The sequence below is a fragment of the Glycine soja genome, chromosome 18, assembly GCF_004193775.1.
Source record: "Glycine soja cultivar W05 chromosome 18, ASM419377v2, whole genome shotgun sequence".
Lineage (NCBI taxonomy): Eukaryota > Viridiplantae > Streptophyta > Magnoliopsida > Fabales > Fabaceae > Glycine > Glycine soja.
This window is the reverse complement of record NC_041019.1, coordinates 29,634,100-29,642,333: the sequence shown is the minus strand read 5'-3', so window position 1 is coordinate 29,642,333 and position 8,234 is coordinate 29,634,100.

The following is an 8,234-nucleotide window of genomic DNA, read 5'->3' as shown; positions in this document are numbered from 1 at the left end:
TGAGGTGCTTGGCACCCATCATTAGGCAATTTGTGAAATTCCAGGACATGCCGGAAAACCAAAAAAATACTGATGCACAATCCGTAAGTTTCCGTGACACACCGGAAATCAAATGGAAGCATCGTTGCATAATTAAGTGAGATTCCGTAACATTCCGTAAGTCAAAAAGGGGATGATTATGTAATCCGCAAGGTTCCATAACATTAAGGAAAGAAAACAAGTATCGTTACGAAATTCGTAAGTTTCCGTAACTTTACGAAAAAAGAATCACCAAAAAAAAGTAGAGGGGGTGTACTTAGTAAAAATGGGGGTGCAAATAGCACCCATGCCCACTTGGGCCCTCCAGAATATTCCTCCAGAAGGCTGTTGCTTCTGGAGGAAGCAACCTGGCTCGCTTGGGCGAGCTGGGCGGCAACCACCTCCCCTATTTTGCTATAAATAGGGGAGGAAGTGAAGAAGAAAAGGGTTCAGCCCCTTAGGCACTTCTCTCTCTTTCGAATTTGCTTGGAAAAATTGTTTCCGTGAAGAAAATCTAAGCCGAGGCGCTTCCGAAACGTTTCCGTAACGTTTTCTGTAAAGAAATTCGCAAAGGTTTCAACCGTTCTTCGCCGTTCTTCATTCGTTCTTCATCGTTCTTCGATCTTCAACGGGTAAGTACCTTGAACCAAGCTTTTCGATTCATTCTATGTACCCACGGTGGTCCACATTGTGTTTTGTGTATTTTTATTCCCGTTTCATTTACTTTTTATACCCCCTCTTGACGTGCTTAAGCCATTTTACTTAAGTCATTTCTCGCTTAACTTAAAAATAAAATAAATTTCCACCGAACGTTTGAATTGTATTATCCGTTAACTTCGGTTAAAATAAATTCCGACCGTTCGGTCGTGCCATAACCACGTTGGAAATCAAAAAAAGAGGTAAAAAAATAATATAATAATCAAAAAACATCTTTTAGCAAAATAAAGCGGAAAATCAATCGGACGTTTTCTCTTTGGGATTTCTCATTCTTAATCGAATTGATTAATAACTAAAGTGAAACTAAGGCTAAAATCAACTCGCCTAGTCAAGCTCGTCCATAAAAATAGGCTTTTGAAGTTTGTCATTTCAATTTCTCACTAAGTAAAATGGATCATTTTTAAAGTCCAAACGCCTTAAAATGATCACCACTTAAGTAAAAAAAAGAATCACTTGATAAGAAAGAACTACGTAGGTCTGATTTCCTCATCGCAAATTGAGGAATACGTAGGAGCAAAGGGAAACACCCTTGGCGACCACAAAAAGAGAAAAAAAATATAAAAACGATATAAAGGATATAAGGACATAAAAGGGAACATAAAAATCAAAGTCATGTTTGCACATTCGATTAAAGGCTGTCGTCCCTTGTGACGGACGTGTGGGGTGCTAACACCTTCCCCGTGCGTAAATACAACTCCCGAACCTTTCACTTAAAAGTTCGTAGATCGCGTCTTTTCCGGTTTTTCCGACGTTTTCCTCAAATAAACGTTGGTGGCGACTCCGCGCGTATTCCTTTCGTGGAACACGCATCCCGCGAGTCACGCGTCGCCCTCCCGCCGAAGGGTAGGTTGCGACACCCCAATTTTTGCAAGAGGGTACTTCCATACTTCAACTTGACTTGATGAACTTTTTTCGAAAAAGCATGAGCTTAGTTCAACCCTATAATCCAAGGAATGGCAATTATGATCGCCAATACTTCAACAACCTTTCATAGGGATGAATGACTCGGGCATACTTTAAGCTATGCATGGAAAATGTAATTATGAAATTGAGATGCCCGAAGAAACATCATTTCCTAGTTAACCATGCATTAGGTACCATGTTCACTCATTTTGTTTTTTAAGTGAAACGGGTTTATGATCCCAACATGGTTGGCTCATGGTGCCTAACACATGCAACTAAGAATGTAGTGTGAAGTTTCACGCTTCCCCTTTTTTGTTTTTGTTTTGTAGAGGAAAACGCAAGGATGAGCAAACATGAAAACAAATGGTATGCAATTTTGCAGATCAAAAAGTTTGTTGAACGCATATGCATGATGATGCCATGACTCATGCAAAATGTGAGGCTGGAATATGATAATGGACAAATGCAGGAACGATACGTTCATTATGATGTTATGAAGAGATGCTTATGCGATGCATGATATGAACGCATTTTACGGACACGAGAGCCCGGAAAATTATCTCTTCTTACTTGCGCATTTGGGGGCGCAGTGCCCCATGTGTACAATTAAGAAGGTGATATGGACCTTCCGGCTTCCCGTGACAAAGGACGAGACCAACATCAAATGCATGCTAGAGATAAAATGCGGGAGTGACTTGATTCGCACTGATTTTTGGAGTAAAAACGTGGGATAAACTCATTTTATTCATAAAGTTATAACTAGTCAAGATCTGAGCGACAATACAAACTTCCTAGTGGTTTCTAATCATATGGTCCATTAAGTCTATCATATGCTGACAATAGCTGAGAAGTCTGTGGATCTCCTCGGGAGCGGAGTAGGTGTCCGCCATTGCTTTGGCCTTGGCTAGCAATCGGGGAAGTTCTTGACTCCTGTTCAAAGTAAGAGCAAATTGGTCAATCCACATTGTTTCCTCTTGGTGCAATGAATCAATTACCCTTTCCCTTGCTTCCCTTTCTGCTGATATCTTGGCGTACTCATCCTCTAGCCTTTGCTCGTGAGTCGCTGCTAGATTTAGCTTCTCTTTGCACTCATCGATGATGGCCCACATATTCCCTTCAGTCTCGCTTAACTGTTGGGACAAATTTCTTTTCGACCTAAGGCAAGCTTTTAGCTCGTCCTTCAAGATCATGCCTTTGACCCATGATGATTCCTTTCACCTCTTCGGAGCTTGAGCTCACTATTGCTGCCCTATAAAGCCCCTCAAAACTTTGCTTTGGTCGTGTTCTTCCTTTCGGGCCTTCTTGGTTTATCATTCCAAGGCTTCAGCGGTGGCCATATTGACGTCCCTTAGTTCATTATACTCTTTTCAGACTTTGATGGCTATGGACTTGAACTTCTCTTCGACTACCCGGGCTCTTTCAAGCTCTGCCTTTAGGGCTTGTACCTCATCACTTTCTTCCGAAGCTTTAACCTCATCATCTCTCACAGTCTTTAGATTTGGGAGCCAATCCAATCCTTGTGTTCGGACTCTCAACCACTTATGATAGCTGCCGATGATCCCATTACTGCTTCCCCTAAGCTCTCTGTCTTTTCTTCACGCCGCATCCCATGCCTTGCAAACTCCTTGGAGTACCCTTGCTTTGTGGTCACTGAAACCCCGTGCGATGAAAGGCGTGATGCTTTCGTCTGATGGCACTCCTCTCATGGGGTAGCCATGCTGTCTTATGGCGAGGACGGGATTATAATTAATACAACCCCTTGTTCCATCAAGGGAACATTTGGACATCCTTTGCATGAAGATAGAATCCTGATTCTTCCTTCCTTCTAGCGAGGGAACCAATTAACAGACGCCCCTCCATGCTAGCCAAGAGTTGGTCCCAATTCGCCTTTCCTTTTTCGACGCACGAGCGGTGACCTTGTAGCGGATAGACGGGCCTACCTTCTTGGAGAAAAAGGTGTGAAACCAGCCACACATAGAGAGCCAGTGCACAACAAACAATTCTTGCGCCACTTTTTTCACATCCCCGGTCGAACGTGTCATACATGGCCAAAATGGCGACGACCGGGCTTTCCTTGCCATGATGAAAGGCGAGGAAAGCGTCAATCACTGCTAGGTCCACTAACCCTTCCATATTCGGAAAGAGGACAACTCCAAAGATCAAAAGCGCCAAGATGTCAATAAAAGAAAGCCCATTTGCCTTGATTTTCCAAGGCCTTTGCCCTTTCCTCCAAACACTTCCTTGGTACTCCGACTACTCCATTTCTATTTTGCTTTACACGGTCCAACTCTTGTGCTGAGATTTTCACTACCTTGGCAACTCTTGTCGTGGAGGGATAGAACCCATAGAAAAAATATGGCTTCCTTCCTCTCAGTGGGCATCCCAGGATTTCTTCAAACTCTTTCACAGTCGACACTAGCTGGAAGTCCTCAAATGTGAAGCACCTTAGGGGCTGGTCATAATACTGGGAAAGGGATGCAATCGGTTCCATGGAGACTTCTACCCTAGCTAGGTCCCAAATCTTACCATAGGCTTTGCGAAGGCTTGCCATTGAAGTTGACCCATTAATTGCCCCAACTCTCGTAAACTAGTGACCTCTAAGCTCTTGATTTTGACTTGATAGAACCTCTTTTGAAGCGAAGGCTTTTGACTTGATCCCATGTTTTACTAAAGTGAAAATAAAATCTAGTGCGAATCAAAACTCCGACATCTATCATGGGTGGAATGGATGAATGCATGAAGAAATGCATATGACACAGATGCAATTTACGAATACGGGAGCCCGAGAAATTGTCTCCTTCTTAGATACAACGTCTAGGGGTAGCAAAGTGCCCCAACGTACGTATTTAAAACGGTGACACGGACCCTTCGTTGGTTTGTTTACAGAGGGGATCAAGACAGAACCCATGTGCGATGCATATGCGAAAGGCGCAACACGGGAATGTACATAGTATGACAATACTCACTGAATATAAGCAAAAGGGTATATGACACTTATGCATGGCAGTGTGAAAAATGTCACGCAGCGTGTTTGCTCCGTGCCCCTATTTAAGGGACCTATAAGGGAGAGAGCTAACTAGGCTTTTAGTGATAACCCCCAAGGTGGTCATATCTCTCTTGATGGTCTCTAGAGGTATCATCCCCTTTGAAGAACATATTGCAGCAGTAGGGACTACTAGCAACAATAAGTATTCAAAGAGAAAAGCTCTAGATGAGGGTTCACTGTAATCAAGCAAGTCGGAGACCTAGCATGATCACAGATTCACCTCCACTCCTTATGTTCCCATGAACCCGGGTATAGGGCCCTTTTTCAACTCACAGTGCGTGCAAATAGTGTTGGTGTTTGTGTGCATCAAATGAATAAGTATTTACCTCATGCATACATTTTAAAATGCACTAAAAGCAACAAGATTAAATGGCCTAACTCTCAAAAAAGCATTTCCCCAGTGGAGTCGCCAACTGTCGCAACCTACCGTTCGGCGGGAGGGCGACGCGTGACTCGCGGGATGCGTGTTCCACGAAAGGAATACGCGCGGAGTTGCCACCAACGTTTATTTGAGGAAAACGTCGGAAAAACCGGAAAAGACGCGATCTACGAACTTTTAAGTGAAAGGTTCAGGAGTTGTATTTACGCACGGGGAAGGTATTAGCACCCCACACGTCCGTCCCAAGGGATGGCAGCCTTTAATCGAATGTGCAAACATGACTTTGATTTTTATGTTCCCTTTTTATGTCTTTATATCCTTTATACCCGTTTTATATTTTTAAGGCGTTGGACCTTGAAAATGATCCATTTTACTTAGTAAGAAATTGAAATGATAAACTTCAAAAACCTATTTTTATGGACGAGCTTGACTAGGCGAGTTGATTTTAGCCTTAGTTTCACTTTAGTTATTAGTCAATTCAATTAAGAATGAGAAATCCCAAAGAGAAAACGTCCGATTGATTTTCCGCTTTATTTTACTAAAAGACGTTTTTTGATTATTATATTATTATTTTACCTCTTTTTTGATTTCCAACGTGGTTACGGCACGACCGAACGGTCGGAATTCATTTTAACCGAAGTTAACGGATAATACAATTCAAACGATCGGTGGAAATTTATTTTATTTTTAGGTTAAGCGAGAAATGACTTAAATAAAATGGCTTAAGCACGTCAAAAGGGGGTATAAAAAGTAAATGAAACGAGAATAAAAATACACGAAACACAATGTGGACCACCACGGGTACATAGAATGAATCGAAAGGCTTGGTTCGAGGTACTTACCCGTTGAAGATCGAAGAACGATGAAGAACGAATGAAGAACGTCGAAGAACGGTCGAAACCTTCGCGAAATTCCTCACGGAAACGTTACGGAAACGTTTCGGAAGCGCCTCGGCTTGGATTTTCTTCACGGAAACAATTTTTCCAAGCAAATTCGAAAGAGAGAGAAGTGCCAAAGGGGCTGAACCCTTTTTCACTTCACTTCTCCCCCTATTTATAGAAAATTGGGGGAGAAGCTTGCCACCCAGCTCGCCCAGGCGAGCAGGGTTGCTTCCTCCAGAAGCAACAGCCTTCTGGAGGAATCTTCTGGAGGGCCCAAGTGGGCCTAGTTGCTATTTGCACCCCCATTTTTACTAAGTACACCCCCTGCCTTTTTTTTGGTGATTCTTTTTCGTAAAGTTACGAAAACTTACAAATTTCGTAACGATACTTGTTTTCTTTCCGTAATGTTACGGAACCTTGCGGATTACATAATCATCCCCTTTTTGACTTACGGAATGTTACGGAACCTCACTAATTGTGCAATGATGCTTCCATTTCATTTCCGGTGTGTCACGGAACCTTACGGATTGTGCATCAATATTTTCTTTTGTTTTCCGGCATGTCCCAGAATTTCACAAATTGCCTAATGATGGGTGCCAAGCACCTCACAAGGACCAAACAAAAGTTGCATGTCATCAAGCAAAGGTCCCCGGACGAAATTAGGGTATGACAACCTGCAAGGCCATGAAACTTTGGAAGCAAATGAATCAATCCAGTTTTAAGAACATATGGGACATCCTCATCAGGGTATTGGATGCACAAGCTTTCGTAGGTGAAATCAGGTGCAACCATTTCCCTTAGAGTCCTCTCACGGGGTGGAGGTTGTGCCATGTTCTCAGAATGTGCAAAATCAGAATGCTCAGAATCAGAATGCTCAAAATTATAATGCTCAAGATCAGGATGTTCAAAATCACCAATAACAGAATGACAGATTCACCAGTGATGGAATGCTCAGAATGATCAAAAGGTATAAAATGATGCCTAACTAATCTGTGAAATGTCCTATCTATCTCAAGATTAAAGGGTTGTAAGTCAGATGGATTGTCTCTAGTCATACACTACATTCAGCATGCACACAACTAGTTGCCTTGTCATGTAAATAAAGGTGTAGGTTTGAACTACAGCTACCCTCAAATGATATCCAAATGACTTGAAATTTTGTGAGCAACCTTATAAAATGATGAGAAGATAGCACAAAAAATTTCAGACAAAAATTCAAAGTCTAACTATGAAAACTAAAATTGGTAGGTTAAGAAAAATAAGTGAATAAAACTTGAAAAATAAAAAACTTTTGACAGAATCGCTTTTTTTGGACGATGGAGACCTCAGCCGGCCTACCCGAGTCAAATAAACATGAAAATGCGGTAACTAAGAAGTGATCCTAGGTCGTTTCCCAACGAGCAGTGACAAACCAAATGTTCATAATATACTTGCAATAACAGTAACGATTGGGGGGGTTTGTTTGTTTTGTGATTAAAGAGCAGAACAAGTAAACTGGAATACGAAACTACTAATATTAAAAACGGGTTGTTTCCTCTGATTCAGAAGCCATTCTCTTATCTTGGGTTATGGAGAATTCGTCCCTAACAGTCAACCACTTAATCCAACCCTATTTCAATTTACTAAGCGAAAATCAACTTAGGGTTTTAAATACGTGATTAGGCACCACATACACCAGTTAGCCCTTCGTCCATTAAGCATGAACGCAAGTTAGGCTCAGAGGCAATTAATCGAACACGAAGCGTGCACTGATTAATATTCACGAATTTGGGATAACTGGTGAAGGGAAAACTGCCAGGAAACCACATTACAAGCGAAACCTCAAAGAGAGTTGGGCTTCGTCCTCAAAAGGAAACAACACCAGAAAATCTAGCCTTCCATGGATTCAAATAGAAAACGCAAATGAAACATGAAGCAGAAATGTAAATGAAACAGAAACATAAATGAGAGTAGAAGAAGAAGCAAGAACGAAATTGCAATTAGAAGCAGAAAACGTAAAATTGCATTACGTGAACAGTAGCATCAAAGCAGAAAACGTAAAACCCTAAAACAAAAGCTCTGAATAATGAATAGCATAACAGAATAGTCTTGCACGAATCCCAAGGCTGCTATTTAAAAAGAGTCACTCAAAGTCACTGAGCCCTATTACAATACTCTGGCCCAAAATGAAATAAACACTGAACAACATAAAATAAAATTGTGAAATTTCCTAATTAGAAATTAACTAAGATAAGCGCTGCTTTATTTGCCCTCTTCAAGTCCATAACCAAAATCCGGATTAAGCCCAATG